The 17,077-nt window shown below is 34.8% G+C and overlaps 1 long non-coding RNA gene across 1 annotated transcript; it reads right to left on the minus strand.

Annotated features, from left to right (window-relative positions):
* Positions 1-230: 230 nt before the first annotated feature.
* Positions 231-16,766, minus strand: LOC143234123 (uncharacterized). Its single transcript, XR_013018521.1, has 2 exons — positions 7,377-16,766; positions 231-2,586 (listed from the first exon to the last, which is right to left on the minus strand). It is a non-coding gene; the product is annotated as an uncharacterized LOC143234123 (long non-coding RNA).
* Positions 16,767-17,077: the final 311 nt, after the last annotated feature.

The following is a 17,077-nucleotide window of genomic DNA, read 5'->3' on the forward strand; positions in this document are numbered from 1 at the left end:
CTTGTATTTTCTATCAACATTTAAACTAGAAGGTAGATTTGTGTATTCGTAATGAAAAAAACCAGTTTTGCACGAATAAATCTTCCCATTATATTTTATCTTATATGTATTTTGAACTGTGGTGTCTGTCTGAGCATTCGCTGTCTCCCGTTTCCTGCGCTGTTTCAAAACCTGTGATGCAGGAAACGCTGAACATTCACTTTTGAAATGACAGCAGAACAGACATGAAAAGTTTTGATGTCAACTTTTATTTCGCAGACAGTATATTCCATAATAAATTATTATAACCAAACTATCATTCATATTCCAAAATGTGACGTTACATAAAGAACAAAAATGTAGATTTGCCAAATGTTTATCGGCTGATAACATGGTTGAAATGCTCAACAATTACTTTCCAAGACACGTTATGCGTAGCTCAGAGCTTTGGCTCTGAGTGAAACCAGGAATGCAACACAATTTACTTTGTTTGAGTCCATGAAATAATATAACATGATAGATTAATTTAAAATTTTCAGTTACTGGGGTCGGAGACTTCTGCAAGATTAACTTAAACTTTTACCGTCGTTGGTAACAGGTACTTTTGTTTGTCACTTTATAGTTTGTAAAAGTCATTGACTCGATATATAAATTCTCACCATATTCATTAGTTGAATGGAGTAGTTACGGTTCGCATGAAAAAAATAAATGTGAGATAAGAAATCGGCATTATAGAAGCAGGAACGTTATTACGTTTTTTTTACCCTTTAGCAATTCATGTTACAATATAGCCTTTTGGTTGACCACTTTTGTGAAGATGATTATTTGAAGATACTGTTGGGATCGTCCTGATTTTAGCACCACGTATGCAACTTGGGTAAAGTTACTTTATTAGAACTATGCAACTTGGGTAAGGTTAGTTAATTAGAACTATGCAACTTGGGTAAGGTTACTTTATCAGTTTTTTTTTTAATTTCGCACAAAGCAACACGATGGTTATCTGCACTAGCCGTCTCTAATTTAGCAGTGTAAGACTAGAGGGAAGGCAGCGAGTCATCACCACCCACCGCCAACTCTTGGGCTACTCTTTTACCAACGAATAGTGGGACTGACCGCACATTACAAAGTCCCCACGGCTGAAAGGGCGAGCATGTTTGGTGTAACGGGGATTCGAACCCGCGACTTTCGGATTACGAGTCGAACACCTCAACCACCTGGCCATGACGGGCCCTACTTTATCAGCACGAACCCAATCATATTTGTGCAAAGAACTTATTAACATACAGCGAAAACAACAACTGGTTACTAATTCAGTAACCGCGCGATTCAGTATGTGATGTATTGCTTGCAGGAAGACATAATACGAATGTTGTTGAAATAAAACAAATATAAAATGTAATAATATATTGGAAAAGTACTTTAATTAATATTTTTTTTCAGAGTTTTGTTTCATCAATCTTAAAATAATCACAGACTGTAGTTTTCGAACTGCTAAAGCACGTCTGAACCAAGTAATTGAAACAGTTGATGATTAACCGGTCTTTATAAATGTTTAGAAATAGAAGACGCGAGCGTTTCAAACGACAAACTCTCTATTTAACTCTTGGTACGTGTATGAATTCAACATAACACTGTACTCTATTTAAATAATTATAATTCGTTTTTAACCACAAGCCATTGTCGTTAGTTGCTTTTCACCATATCAATACATATCTAGTTTGTCGTTGAAACAATAAATATCTGATTACAGAAAAAAGTTCAGTAGCTCTTACGTTTTTTCTTATAATCACGAACGGCTGTATATGTACCTAATCAACCTCCATACATGGAGGAAATGCTTCACTTACGACGTTAAATGATATTTGATAATAACATGACAAATGAACACATGGCAGACACGTAGCTTCCGTGTTTACGGTACTATATTGTTACTGTTAAATGTTTGTGTATACAACTGGCTGAGGAGCACTTGAGCTATGCACAGCTGGCAAACTGCACTGAATAACAGTGTTTGCTCACTCATTTTACGTGTACAAATACATACACAGTCTGTATGATATATAACATGGATGTACGAACAGTAATAACACAAGCCTGCGAATTTAAGCTTCATGAAAGTTCTTTTTGGTTTTAATAACGGATCTTCTTTAATTAGTTACGAATATTTCGAAAATAATATTCATTTTTGATCTCAAGTATTGTTTTTTTGTTTTTTTTACGGATTAGAAAGAAAAAAAAAGCTCTTACTTAGATCAAATTTACAACAAATATAACATGTTTGGGTCATTTACAAAACCTCTTGTTGCCATAACGACGAATAAATAATATTGAAAATATATTTTTAAACTTAAGCAAAGCTATACACGAGAGCTATCTGCACTGGCCGTCCCTAATTTAGCAGTGTTAGACTAGAAAGAAAGGCAGCTACTCTTCACCTCCCACCGCCAACTCTTGGGCTGCTCTTTTACCAACGAAAATGGGATTGACCATCACATTTTAACGTCTCCACGGCTGAAAGGGCGAGCGTGTTTGGTGCGACGGGGATTCGAACCCGCGACCCTCAGATTAGGAATCGAACGCCTTAACCCACCTGGCCATGTCGGGTGGCTATATTGGAAAGAAAATAACAATGTCAAAGGACATACACAAACAAATACTATCCAGAAGCGACACATTAAGCGGCCTGTTAATCATTTATATAATTTGTTTCTTATTGCTCCAGAACAATCGATGAAACTCTCACGTCGCGATTGTTCTAAAGAAATATATTGCTATTGGATGGCAACGTTTTAAGCATAACGAAACGGGACCCGATTTCAATGAAAATGGTTCACTTATGTAAAAATACCTATGGCGTTTTGCGAAAAAACAAAACAAAACTGTATGTGATGAAAAAAAGAATATATCATTTTCGGATTCAATGTACGGGAATTACTGTAGAACATGTAAACATTTCAAGACTATAAAGCCAATACAGATCTGTGTAATGAAGGTATAAATTTATAATGTACTCGCGTTCTTGTACACTGCAGAGACTTAGGATCGACTTATGCTTCTAATCAGGCAGTAATAGACCATTCCATTCGGTTCTGTCTTAATCGAAAGAGTCTGGGCATGTATCAAGGTATTCAGATAATAGATAGACATTAATAATAATGGAATGGCAACCTTGGTTAGGGAAAAGATCCAAGAGAAGCCAAAAGAGAAGATTGAGGGACGGTACAGTGGCGGAAGCACGAATCAGATGGACTTGGTATGTTAAGAATAGGAAATACTGGACTGGTCTGATGTAGAGCTACATCCAACGAGAGATAGCTGCAGCTTTAATATATATATAGACCATCCCAAATTTTTCAAGATACATTTTATAGGTTTACTGCTTTATCCAGTGCACTTGATACCACGCAGGTGCCATCTGGGCGTGAAAGTTTTTTGTTTTGTTTTTTGAATTAAGCACAAAGCTATGCAATGGGCTATCTGTGTTCCGCTCACCACGGGTAACGAAACCCGGATTTTAGCGTTGTAAGTCCGCAGACATACCGCTGAGCCACTGGGGGACAGAGTGTGAAAGAGTTCTCAGGAGGAAGAGGGGAGGATACTCCAAGGAGGATTGTTGATGCACTAGGAGTGAATATGTAGTCTTTATAGTATGAAATCACTTCCGAGAAACAGGAAGAGTGAACAATACCAGCCGTCTTGATACACATTTTTAGTTCAAGCATGTTTCTCGTCATCACGTAAATAAACACTTTTATATTCGAATTTGTTTAAATTTTTGCACTCCATGAAATACTGCAAAATTATCCTGAATTTCTTAAGAAAATTTCAGTGGTATACAATGACAATTTAAATAAGATAAAATTTAGTTGTTGTAACGTTATATTGGCTCCTAAGTTATTAATAAGAACATGACAATGAAAGTAAAAAAGGCGGTATAATAATATGCCAGCCGCACTACATCCAGTGCCAAAAAAGGTCTTAATACCAGGGCTTCACAGGCCGTTAGAGAAACGACAAACACAGGACTATTGGAGATCATACTTATATTACAACATACGGCCCGGCATGGTCAGGTGACTAAGGCACTCGAGTTGTAATTCGAGGGACATGGATTCGAATCCCTGTCACACCAATGATGCTCGCCCTTTCAGCCGTTGGGGCGTTATAATGTGGCGATCAATCCAACTATTCATTGGTAAAAGAGTAGTCCAAGAGTTGGCGGCGGGTGGTGATGACTAGCTGTCTTTCCCTAATCTTACACTGCTAAATTAGGGACGACTAGCAGAGATAGCCCTTGTGTAGCTTTGCGCGAAATTCAAATCAAACCAATTTTTTCAAGCCCATTGGCAACGATCTTTGCAGTGTGAATTGGATGAAGGTGATAAAACTTTTATTTTATCATCATTTTTTACGTTTGAGCATATATAAATCATTGCCAAATTTTTAACACTAAATTACTTTATTTTACCGCCATATATTACACAGGTCTACGAGAATTTTCCTATCTCGAAAGTTTTACATGTTCCATCGTAATTTCCGTACTTTAAATCCGAAAATGATATCTATTTTTATCCAACACATACTGACTTTCAACAAAATATCATATTTACTTTTACATAAATGTATAATCGTCATTGAAATTGGGTCACATTTTGCTTTGCTTAAAATGTTGACAACCGCTGGCTATAAATTTCTCTAGACCAATCGCGACGTGAGGGTCTTACTAATCCCTCTGGAACTCAAACATAATAATAAGAAATGTCTATTGTGGTAAACTGTATTAAAAATTTTATTTAAGTAGGAGTTTTTTGACATCCCAATTTCTAAAAAAATTCTTACATGATAGAATAAATTAATATTATTTTAGAAATCTGCGTACCTGAGTTGTGGAAAACCCATTATGAAAATCCTAAAAACAATGCATGCTGTAGACTTATATATAACGCTGTGAAAATATACAAAACAGTGGCACTGGGGTCATATTTTACCCGTAGGGTCAGAAGAACAGCTAACTGTAGGACTGAAAAACGCTGAAGAAATGCAAATTTCTTTCTCGTCATTAAAGTTTAAACATTATTTTCGGGCGAAAATAAAAAAGCTCAAAATTTTCAACTCTTTGGGTTTGAGAGATTAAAACTTCAACCAGAAATAATAAGGCTTAAGAGTTGAAACTTTTACTGTAGATGCTTCTACCCTCAAGGGCTAAAATCATTCTTATACGAATTTTTCTTTAATCAAACTACATTACATTTAAGACGCAATGTTATTATCATGACAAGAAATTGTCATATTTGATATTTGAACTTGTTTTTTAATGTCGTGATTTTGAACTTTATTTTATTTTTGTAAGCCCTGTCATCTTTACTTAGATCTGGTAGGCAAATGAAACAGGAATGTGCAAGAAAACAAGATGTAAATATAACAAGATGAAAGAAACAGTTGGCAAACTGAATGCAATGAAAATTTATTCTATATATAACGCTGACAATGAACAGGATAGAAGGAAAAAAACATATAAAAAACGGTATCATAGAGACACATACAAAAAAACAGTCAGAACTGCATTAACACGAAGATAAAACAAATGAAAAGCCGGAAATATAAAAATAAGAAATTATGGCAAATTATAATAAACCCCATAAAATACAAGTAAGAACTGACATGCAATGAAAATTTTGAACTATGATTTAGTTTCCAGTGAAATTTGTAAGTGTAAAAATTATAAGAAATGGAATATTTCAAACCGAATGGCACGTGCTCAACAGCAAGGTCAGAAACTTGTATGGTTCAGGTACAGCCGTCCCTAATTTTGAACTAAATAATCCAAACGAATTATCAAAATCTGTGCACAATCAAGTTAAGAATGCCTTATCTGTATACAGGTGATCTAGGAAACATATAATATCAATCTATTTAAACTTGCTTCAATTGATAACAAACAACTTGTTTTTATAACTGAACAGTGTCTCTCCTGTTTTTGTTGTTTTTAACTAAGCACAAATCTACACAAAAGGATATTTGTGCTCTGCCCACCACGAGTATCAAAACCCGGATTTTAGCGTTGTAAGTCCGCAGACATACATACTACTGTGTTACTGCGGGTCTTGTCTTTCCTGATCTATCATGTAGGCAAACTGAAAAGCAAAACTGTCAGGGTTTTATATTTAGATGTTGGTTGAGATTTTTCTATAATAGGTGTCTATGACTTGCTAGCAATAAATTTGAACAATAAAGAGACAAAACATAATTCATTTGATTTAAAATAATATATATTCAAAACAAGTCAAAGGTACAAAAGTTTTTTACATTATAGCAAATCACACTTTTATCTAAAACTCTAAATAATTCTCATTTCTTGTCAAAAGTCCACACAGTCTGATTAAATTACATTAGAATCCAATTGAAAAGAATTATTTTTCTCTACTTTTATCACAATAGTATCAATGAATAATTTACTTAAGTTACCCAGTTGTACCCTGAAATTTAAATATCATAATTGTCTCCTTTTCGTAAAAGTCCACACAGACGGGTTCAATTACTTTAGATTTCCCTTTCATAAGGCAAAATATTCCCCTTATCTCTATCAAACTTTGAAATTCACTTTAAAAATACCACCTGTTAAACTAACAATCCCACAGTCTAAATTTACTTTCACTAACTTGACTTGTTTTCTAAATTCATCTTTTGTACTTAACTTCTTTTACTAGTTACCACAGTTGTATTCGTAGCTTTAAATAATTGTTTCTTTATTCGTCAAAATTCCACACAGGCTGGTTCAGTTACTTTAGAACCCAACTGACAAAACAAATTGTTTTTTCCAATTTCTTTGTTGTTACAATACAGCTGCGAAACACACTATAGAAGTCACTCGTTAAGGCTAATCACTCACACGCCATCTAATTTCATGATTTCTAATTTTTTCTTCTTAAATGAACTTCATTTGGTTGCATTTAATTATTCACTTTTTTATATATATTTTCTAACTGAGGCCTAGAACTTTCTACAAACTATGAAACGATATCATGATGACCGGAAACCTACTTGAAGTACAGATATATTCCAAAGATGGTTGGTATGAGTATTAAAACTTTAATTTATTTTATTTAACGTTTTAATGCCCACACCAGAGTGCGTGGAAATCTATATGTTTTAGCAATACTCACAAAGCGAGAAAAACTTGAGAGGTTTCTAGAAAAATGACGTCAACAATATTACAACAATTGAACTACAAACACAACATACGATTCTCAAGAAAATTTGTCATAACTATTACTTCAAAGGAATTAACTTTTAAAACTCTTGTTATAAAAACTAAATATTCATTAAATATAAAATAACTACTCAATTAAATAATAACCATTAACCTAAACAATCGTGTACATCCAACAAAAACATACAATAATTACTGTTAAAAATTCGCCGGGAGGCATCAGGAAGTAACAACGAAAATAAACGCGCTACTTTTGAAATACGATATAAATCCAACCTGCTAGATGAAAGACATTCAGTCAGCAAAGCCCACAATTACAGGGTGATTTTTGAACTGAATAACAAGATTAACTGTTAACTGTTTAGTATTCTAACAGCTGAAAGTGTTCCATGACATCACTTCTTGGATATTAAGATCCTCTGATCCACACACGGTCCGACAAACTCACTACTCTACAATTCACAGTGTCAGTTCTGAGAAAATAAAGCGTTAAAGGTTTAGCGGTAACTCCGGAACTTCGCGGTAAAATTCTGATTTCGAAATCCGTGTTAGGCATAGCACATACAGCCTATTGCGTATATTTGCACTTAACGAGAAATTTCCGGGTACTATACATTTGTTTTTCTTGTAATCTCAATATTACTCTCTAGATTCAATCAGGTTAGGTGTTTCAGGTTAGTCTTAAATTTATATACTAAGCAAGCATTGCAAAATAATCTTTATAATAAAAGTATAAAAACAAATTGAAATGAATAAAAATAAATATATTAAACACTTTAAACTACAGATTGTCAACGGAAACAAAACAAATAAAAGAATAAATTACATCTTACTTACGTATAAACCATGAGCAAGTTTTATATTTATATATTAGGCGAATAATACAAAAATAACATTAATAATAAACCTGTAAAAATAAATTTTATTATTGTAATTAATAAACATATCATAGATTTCATGTTAAAACGCTACAACTCTTTTTATCAACGAATAGTGGGATTGACCGTCACATTATAATGCTCCCACGGTTGAAAGGGCATGTTTGGTGTGACAGGAATTCGAACCCGTGACCCGCAGGTTACGAATCCAGCGCCCTCACAATCAGGCCATACAGGGTATGGTCATTATTAACTTAAACAATATGCAAGATATTTACAGCTTGTTTGTCTTTAAGCGCAAAGATATGCTATGGGTTATCTGCGCTTCGCCCTCCATGGGTAAAGTGTGTTTTTCTTATAGCAAAGCCACATCGGGCTATCTGCTAAGCCCACCGAGGGGAATCGAACCCCTGATTTTAGCGTTTTAAATCCGGAGACATACCGCTGTACTAGCGAGGGGCCCACGGGTGAAGAAACCAAATTTTAAGCAGCACAAGTTTACTGGCATTTAAGAAACTATAATTTTGAAAAAAAAAGTCTCGATATTCTTTAAAATTTTTATACCCACCATAATTTTAAGCAAACAATTGTTGATTTTTTTAAAGTCGAATTAATTTATTGATTAAAATGTGAAAAATGAGGGTGAACCTATGACTCTTGAGCACTGGAAATTTAACGTTGAAAGAATTATATTGTGACCAATAAGCTATGAGCAGCAATAACTTATTTGGAATGTTTACAGTTGGAAATGTAAAATTTATAGGGCTAAAATCAAAAGTGTTTCTTTTATTCAACAATTTGAAGTTGGAAGTCTAAACGGTTTAGATTATTTAAATCCAGTGTGTGTGTGTGTGTGTGCACTGTTTGTAGCGAAAAGGCTTCTTTTCCTGGAATGAATTCTGGCGGACAAACATGTATGGTTGCGTCAAGAAAAACTTAATAATTAGATAAGAGAATATAATTAATATACCAATAAACAAAACATTAATTTATCAGAACTGTTTATATGTCTTAAACCTGTTGCTTAAATGCTCTTTTTTATTTTATCAGTAAAAAGACTAGAGTAGAAATGATCAATATCAAACATTTCTATTGCTTTAGCTTCAAACTTTTTTATTTTATCTTCACATTCAATAGAATTACTGATGCTAATGAATAAATTAATATTATTATTTTTTTCTCTTTGGTAATACAATAATATTCGGTAAAATGTTCCTTAATGTGTTTCAGACTGTTATATATTAAAACCGACAAATCCTCAGGTGTATCATTATTAGCAATAAACTTGGACCTGAAGAATACGAGACGATTTAGGGTTTCGCACCATAATATTTTACAGAATGTAAAACAGTTTTGTAAACTTTGTAATGTTTCTGTATGGTACTTTTGTTGTTGTTTTTTTGGCACTTTCAACGTGTTCATATATCTCAATGCCTTGGCGGTGATGACTAGCTGCTTTTCCTCTAGTTTTATACTGCTAAATTAGGGCCGGCTAACGCAGATATCCCTCGTGTAGCTTTGCGCAAAATTCAAAAATCGAACAAACCTTACCATAAGGTTATAAACACACAGACAATAGCATATAGACTCCTATATAGCACAATAAAATATTTTGATAAAAATTGGAGAAAAATTGAACTATTATGCGAACTCGACAGACACTGCATATATGATGAAGATAATTCTAAATACCTCTCCCCGATTAATTTAATATTAAATCATTAAGACAAAATTATCAAATAATTCGAAAAAAACAAAAATAAAGAAAATAAATAAATAAAAATAAAATATATAATAATAACAATGAAGTACTAAAATAAAAACAGGCCACCTATGAATCAGACAATAGTAAAGGAACTGATGGTGCAAAATACATGGACATTGCCCCGAAAGGGGCCCGAGTAAATGTGGGTTATTCTGGCTTTTATGTAGTAATTACTAATATACTAAGCAGTCCGCACCAACAAGGAAAAGAAAGGAGGCAGAGGCCAAGTGCACCTGACCTCCTGGGTATATACACATATACACTGCTGGCCAAAATCTTAAGCCCAATGAACATAAAGAAAAAATATGCATTTTGCGTTGTCAGACTCAACCACTTATTCGAGTAGATCTTCGAAAGATGAAAATAAAAAATAAAAATAAAAAACTTTTTAGCATTTAATAGGGAAAATGTGAACACTATGAAATTAGCCTAAATACTAGCTGGTCAAACGTTTAAGACCATACCAAAAAGAAGTCGTAAACAGGGTAGGATATGCCCAACAAGAAGTCCTTTATGTTCTTTGGCATTAAGATTTTGGCCAGCAGTGTATACCCAAACAACGAAAGAGAGAAAGAAAGAAGGTTTAAAAATTGTTGAACTAAACCAAAGTTCCCTACATAAAGCATTAATACAAATGAAAGTAAATTGCTGTTTTATCGGTTGAGTATTGGTTTCTTTTTCTCTGTGATCAAGTTTAATAGTTAATATCTTATTTATTTACAACTTCGTCGTCGGCCCCCCGCTAGTACAACGGTAAGTCTACGGATTTACAACGCTAAAATCAGGGGTTCGATTCCCCTTGGTGGGCTCTCAGCAGATAGCCCTATGTGGCTTTGCTATAAGAAAGAAAGAAAAAAGAAACTTCGTTGTCCACGTCAGCTCAGTGGCAAGTCTTAAGGCTACTAACGCTAAAAACTGTGTTTGCGATACCAGCAGTTAACACAGAGCAAATAGTCCGTCAATTAGCTTTGTATTTAACATCAATAAATAAAACATAACTTGTTCATCATTGTTAATGACAAATGTTTTAAAGTATATTGTGTAGGTATTACGACGTAGGCAATTGTTGTTAACAATTTTAAAGTTGAAGTTCTGTGCGAGTAGAATAGTGAAATGAAAGTAAAGCAAACTCGTAACAAATATTAACATCTGATCTAAATATTTACGTGTACAAAATCAACCAAGAAAAGTTTGTGAACACTTGGAAACTCTTTTCATTACAACTATATAAAAGTAGTCCAAGTTTTTCTACATTTTACTTGTTTAAATTATCAACTTTTACATTATATTTTTTCTAGTTTGCCCATTTATATATGTTGAATTTTTTTTTGATGTCACGTCTTTCTATGATTGATCCGTTTATTATAACTTAGTTGCTTTTGTACGTGTAAACTGTTTTAACCAGATATCATATCTTTTTTGTTTTGTTTTGACTATAACACAAACACAAAAATTCAAGTTAATGAAAACGTATTATTCTTTTTACATAAAACGTTGTTTGTGCAAGTCCTGGACTTCATGCCCACAAAGTTGGAGAAGAAAAATTACACTAGAGGTCAGCTATGGAATGTATAAACCATTGTTATCACTATACATGCCAAACCATCTGTATTCACCAGTTCAAATTAATATTTGAGTGTGTTTTATTTTCACATTCCAACTTTGTTTACACTATGTTTTACCTTCACAAGAAGAACATTAGACATCCCACTTGTTTACGGTTCTCTTCTCTTTATACTAAATGGATATAAAGTCACTTATTTTAATTTCACGTAAGAATTTTACACGTCTGGAAACGTAACAAAACTGGTTGTCCAATACTAGGGAGAGTTGCGCTAATATATCAGATCTGTCTAAAAATCATTCCCTGTGTATACAGTGACACAAGTGCTATTGCAGACTTTCTTTTACTAAGTTGAGTTGACTACAATGCCCCTAGATAGTCTGTGCACGGAAAAGAATGGTTTCTATCCATTCAAGAGAGCTAATTTAGCAAACCACAGCAATTTCCCCTCATTTAAAAATATTAAATACTTTTTTTTGTTTGTTGGTATGAACCAAATGTGATATGTTCAGCCCAAGTATTGAAAACTGACTTTTAGTCTGATAAGCCTTTAGATCTACCTATGAGCCATTAGGAGGTTAAATGGTTTGAATTTCGCGCAAAGCTCCACGAGAGCTATCTGTGCTAGCCGTCCCTAATTTAGCAGTTTAAAAATAGAGGAAAGACAGCTAGTCATCACCACCAACGGCCAACTCTTGGGCTACTCTTTTACCAACGAATAGTGGGATTGACCGTAACATTATAACGCACACACGACTGAAAGGGTGAGCATGTTTGGTGTAACAAGAATTTGAACCCGCTACCCTCGGATTACGAATCGAGTGCCTTAACCACCTAGCCACAATTACATATGAACATTATCATTTTAAAATACACTACGCCTTGTTGTACCTCATATATTCAGGCTTAGTAACAAATGATCAAAAAAAGAAAAAGAAAAACGTTCTAGTTAATACATTTATTTATCAACTCTGGAATGGAGTTTTCTAACCTTAATCACAGTTTTTAAATAGATTTCCACTTCAACTTAATCGTAGAGGGAATTTTTTAACTGTACAGATATTTTACCTTTGCAAGAATTGCGATCATCTGCACACAAGGAAAACCCCCAACATGTAACATATATATTAGTTATTACGTGAAACATTTTTATTATTTTTCTCAGTTACAGTTTTGTTGTACACAGCAAACAATCTAACTTGTATTTTCTATGTAAAACACAGTATTCTTTATTATGTCGTACTGTTAAATAACATTTTTAATGATTTAAGTTTGAATGAAAGCGTTTTAATGCCGCTAGAGAATTGTAATGCATTTATGACTGACTCTCCAAGAGCATATTAACTAACTTACGTTAACACTGTGTGTACACACACAGTATTAACATATATAAAGTGGTACCTCGGTTCTCGAACAATTCGGTTTTCGAACATATTGTTTGAGAAAAACATGTCTCGGTTGTCGAATATAAAGTCGGTTCCCGAACCAAGCTGTCGTGGCTCGAAACCCCAAAATAACCTGATTAATGACCCGAACGACCCTTCGACCATTTTCGGCCCACAACAAGCTTGCCCAAAACATTTTACCCGCACCTGTCACTCAGTTCACACCCCCGCTAAAATCTGCTGTGAACGTTCTCGTTCTTTTTGTTTTGTTTTGTTTTTCTAAATATTCTGATTAAATAAGCCACCATGGGGTCAAAGAAGGATAATGAAAGCAGCAAATCAAAACAAAAGTTGTTAGAGCCACAATAGAGGTGAAAAAAGATCTCGTAGCAAAGTATGAGAGTGGTCGCGTGTCTAACCTTGCTACACAGTTTGGTGTGGCGAGGTCTACAGTCTGCACCATACTGAAAAATAAAGAGGTCATCAAAGGAGCTGATGTTGCAAAAGGAGTGACAGTGCTTAGGAAACTAAGATCACAAACAATAGAAGAGGTACAAAAACTGTTGTTGATTTGGGTAATCGAAAAACAGTTTGCTGGTGACAGCATTTCTGAGACCATCATTTGTGAGAAAGCAAAGCAGTTGCATGCTGACCTCCTGAAAACACCCTGGAACGAGTGCTGATACCAGTGATGCCTTTATGGCTAGTAGGAGGTGGTTTGAAAAATTTAGAAAGAGAAGTGGCATACATAGTGTGGTGAGACATGGGGAAGGTGCCAGTTCTAACAAAGACGCTGCTGATAAATTTGTTAGGGAATTTAAGGGCTATGTAGAAGCTGAGGTTTTATTCCCCAACAAGTGTTCAACTGTGATGAGACAGGCCTCTTTTGGAAGAAAATGTCAAAGAGGAATTACATCAGCAAGGAGGAGAAGTAACTGCTAGGACATAAGATAATGAAGGACAGGCTAACTCTATTGTTATGTCGTAATGCAAGTGGGGACTTAAAACTTAAGCCTTTGCTTGTGTACCACTCTGAGAACCCGAGGGTTTTTAAGAAAAATAATGTCCTGAAAAGTAAACTAAATGTCATGTGGAGGGCTAATAGTAAAGCATGGGTAACCAGGCAATTTTTTTTATGGAGTGGGTCCATGAAGTGTTTGCCCCAAGTGTAAAAAATTACCTCACGGAAAAACAGTTGCCACTCAAGGCCTTCTTTTGATGGACAATGCACCTGCTCACCCATCAGGCTTGGAGGACGGGTTGGTGGAGAAGTACAGTTTCATTACAGTGAAGCTCTTGCCTCCTAACACGACTCCTCTCATTCAGCCCATGGACCAGCAGGTCATATCGAACTTTAAGAAACTCTACACCAAAGCATTGTTTCAAAGGTGCTTTGAAGTGATCTCTGATACAGAGTTAACCCTCAGAGAGTTCTGGAAAAATCACTTTAATATCCTCCATTGCTTGAGGATCATAGACAAAGCCTGGAGGGAAGTGTCTTTGAGGACCACGAACTCAGCCTGTAAGAAAATGTGGTCAAACTCAGTAGCAGATAGAGACTTTGAAGGTTTTGAGGCTGAGCTTGTTGTCGAGGATATTGTCTCACTAGGCAGGTGTATGGGCTTGAATGTGAGTAGTGATGATGTGGAGGAGTTGGTGGAAAACCACAACACTGAGCTCACCACGGAAGAACTCCAATACCTTCAGAAGTAGCAGCAACAGAAGGCAACTGAGGAAGTGTCTTCAGATGAGGAGAAGGGAAGGGAGGATGTTCCTTGTTCACTAATCAAGGAAATGTGTGGAAAATGGCGAGAGTTACAAAGTTTTGTGGAAGAATTTCGCCCTGACAAAGCTGCAGCGTAAACCTTTTCAATGACAAGGCCATGTCTTACTTTAGAAACATTTTAAAATGTAGGGAGAAACAAACCTCTTCAGACAAGTTTTTGGTAAGAAAGAGGTCCAGCGAGTCTCAAGCAGGTTGTAGCGGTGCAAAGAGACAGAAAAGAGAAAGAACCCCAGAAGGAGAGTTACCTGACGTTTTTATGGAAGGTGACTCCTATTCCAAACAATTATAACCCTCCTACTCTCCACGTTCCTCACCACTTTACACTTACGCCATCAGCTCTCCTCAGCACAGGTAGAGTGCAGTTAAATTTTTATTTATTGTTTTTTATTGTGTTTATAGTTTTTGTGGTTGACTTTATGCATGTAAGTATTATTATACAGGTATAAATAAGCAATATTTTTACTTAAAATGCTTCATAATGCGTAATTTTTGAAGGTCTGTAACGGATTAATTTAATTTACAGCAAAGCTAATTTCGCGCAAAGCTACTCAAGAGCTATCTGCGCTAGCCATCCTTAATTTAGCAGTATAAGACTAGAGGGAAGGCAGCTAGTCATCACCACCCACCGCCAGCTCTTGGGCTACTCTTTTACCAACGAATATTGGGAATGACCGTCACATTATAACGCCCCCACGACTGAAAGGGCGAGCATGTTTCGTGTAACGGGGATTCGAGCCCGCGACCTTCGCATTACGAGTCGAACGCCTTAACCCACCTGGCCATGCCGGGCCGAAAAAGCGTTATGCTAAATATAAGAGGTGTCTGCATTTCATGTGTTTGTATTTAGTTACTTCAAAATTATAGTTTAATATTAAAAAAGGAATCAGAATGTTCGTTTAAAACCGATACTAACGATGCAGAAAAAATCAAGATATTATACTGAATACGAGGCAAATAAAGTGTATTTGAATAACTATACATATTTATAAAGACACATGATTTAAAGATGATGAACACAAACGGATGTGACATTAAAAGTGAGGATTCTGATAAAAGTTAGCACACAAGATCACGACGAACACAAACGTAAGTGACATTAAAAGTAGGAATTCTGATAAAAGTTAGCACACAAGATCACGACGAACACAAACGTAAGTGACATTAAAAGTGGGAATTCTGATAAAAGCTAGCACACAAGATCACGACGAACACGAACGGAAGTGACATTAAAAGTGGGAATTCTGATAAAAGTTAGAACACTAGATTACACATAAGAGGTGCAATGAATTAAAAAGAACAACAACAAAAAACGAAACTCAAGCATTCTTTAATAGTAGGCTATTTTTCTTCAGAAAACACTCGACTTGGGTTTTAATTCATTACATTTGAAGAATGCAGTTCATATAAATAATGACAAAAAACAGCCTTGAAGAAGATGGATATAACTGGTCTATTGAAGGTGATGAAAAACCAACAAAGCGAACACTAGTCAACTAATATTATTCACCAGATCACACAATGACTTTCTACCAGTTACACAATCAATCTTTGCTGTGCAAATAACTTACAAACACTAAACAGAAAAACGAACATCTGAAAGAGTAGCCACTCGTCCTCAGGAAACCCTGCCAAGTAATCATTCTGTCTGTCAGCCTGCAATAATTACACAGAGGGCAACAATAGAGCACATCTAGAGGTTAAGAGTTGTTGTTTTCTGCATGTTAATAATAGGCTATGGTCTCAAAGGTACACATAGTAACTAAGAAACTACACAATAACTATTGTAACAAGAGTTACAAGATTGTAGATTATAGTTTACAAACATCGCTTCATTTCAAGATATTAATTTGTGAAAAACAAAACAAAATTATGTAAAGATTTGTAACGATAAAAATACCCTGTATAAAACTACTGAAATTATTAGATTAAGTTATAAATACGATGTCATTAGAGTTCTGTATCAATAGTACTTTGAATGATAAGTAATCTAGTTATTTAGTTTTCATATTTATTTCGAAAGCTTATTGAATTTTATCTTGAGACTACCTTAGACGGTTAGTATTAATTTGTATTCGTCCTTAAGAATGAATTATTAATACGTATTATTAATTAACCCAAAAGTGGAATAAATATTACTTTCGTCATCATTTAGTCATCACTTAATTGGTGCTTAATTAGTAAGCTCAGTTGTGCTTAGTATGTAGGAATAAACTGAAAAAAATATATTCTTCTCTGATGCTTACAAATAAGCGTTTTAGTCTTATTTGAGCATTATCACGTGTTTCATAGCTTTTGAAACTCTCAATATCATTGAAAAGTGTTGCTAAAGAGGAAGATTAGAAAGAAGCTAAAGAGCCAAAGTGTTCGTCTTTTTTTTCCCCACGCTAGTTAAAAAATGTAGGAAGGCTTTACAATGGCTTTAGTATGGCAGAAAAGCATTTTAGAGAACTAGGGGACAGGATATTACTAAGTAAAGTAGTGTTTAGTATAAGCTAAAAAATGATAATTCT

Source organism: Tachypleus tridentatus, chromosome 12, assembly GCF_004210375.1.
Source record: "Tachypleus tridentatus isolate NWPU-2018 chromosome 12, ASM421037v1, whole genome shotgun sequence".
Lineage (NCBI taxonomy): Eukaryota > Metazoa > Arthropoda > Merostomata > Xiphosura > Limulidae > Tachypleus > Tachypleus tridentatus.